This window comes from Aquarana catesbeiana, linkage group LG09, assembly GCF_042186555.1.
Source record: "Aquarana catesbeiana isolate 2022-GZ linkage group LG09, ASM4218655v1, whole genome shotgun sequence".
Lineage (NCBI taxonomy): Eukaryota > Metazoa > Chordata > Amphibia > Anura > Ranidae > Aquarana > Aquarana catesbeiana.
In genome coordinates, this window is record NC_133332.1 from 50094213 (window position 1) to 50095700 (window position 1488).

Consider the following 1488-nt stretch of genomic DNA (forward strand, 5'->3'; position numbering starts at 1 on the left):
TGTTGACGTATATCGGCGTGAGCCAGTCAGCAAGCGGTTAAGAGTTCCCTTCACTGGAACTAAGAGGCCAAGCTCACCCCTGAAAAAACAACCCGACATCATAATCCCCCCTCCACCAAATGATTTGGACCAGTGCACAAAGCAAGGTCCATAAAGACATTAAAGGGGAAGTAAACCCTGATAGGTTTTACTTCCTCTTTTGCTCCTGCAATGCCTGCAAATTAAAAGCATAATGGACTAGTATGCATCGCATACTAGCCCATTATGTGACACTTACTTGCAAACAAATCCATCGCTGTCCCCTGTGCAGGCTGTGTCCATCTTAGCCCCTCTTCCTTTCGGGGAGGCCGCGGACTCCAGCTCTCTGACTGGCCGTAGCCGCGTGACATCACTCCTGCGTCAGTAACAGCACATGCTGGGGGAAGAAACGGCACGGAAGTCTGTTTCTTCACAGCGCATGCACGATTACATCATCGGCGAACTACTAGTGAAATATCTCCTAAACTGTGCACGTTTAGGAGATATTTCCACTACCTATAGGTAAGCCTTATTCTAGGCTTACCTATAGGTAAAAGTCACTAGGGAGGGTTTACAACCACTTTAATGAGCTGGTTTGGGGTGGAGGAACTTGACTGGCCTGCACAGAGTCCTGACCTCAACCTGATAGAACACCTTTGGGATGAATTACAGGGGAGACTGCGAGCCAGACCTTCTTGTCCAACATCAATGCCTGACCTCACAAATGCGCTTCTGGAAGAATGGTCAAACATTCCCATAGACACACTCCTAAACCTTGTGGACGGCCTTCCCAGGAGAGTTAAAGCTGTTATAGCTGCAAAGGGTGGACCAACTCAATATTGAACACTACGGACTAAGACTGGGAAGCCATTAAAGTTCATGTGCGTGTAAAGGCAGGTGTCCCAATACTTTTGACAATATAGTATATGTATACATACATATATATATATATATATATATATATATATATATATATATATATATACAGTATCTCACAAAAGTGAGTACACCCTTACATTTTTGTAAATATTATATCATTTCATGTGACAACACTGAAGAAATTACACTTTGCTACAATGTAAAGTAGTGAGTGTACAGCTTGTATAACAGTGTAAATTTGCTGTCCCCTCAAAATACCTCAACACACAGCCATTAATGTCTAAACCGCTGGCAACAAAAGTGAGTACACCCCTAAGTGAAAATGTCTGAATTGGGCCCAATTAGCCATTTTGCCTCCCCGGTGTCATGTGACTCGTTAGTGTTACAAGGTCTCAGGTGTGAATGGGGAGCAGGTGTGTTAAATGTGGTGTTATCGCACTCACTCTCTCATACTGGAAGTTCAACATGGCACCTCATGGCAAAGAACTCTCTGAGGATCTGAAAAAAAGAATTGTTGCTCTACATAAAGATGGCCTAGGCCAGGGATGTGCAATTAGCGGACCTCCAGCTGTTGCAGAACTACAAGTCCCA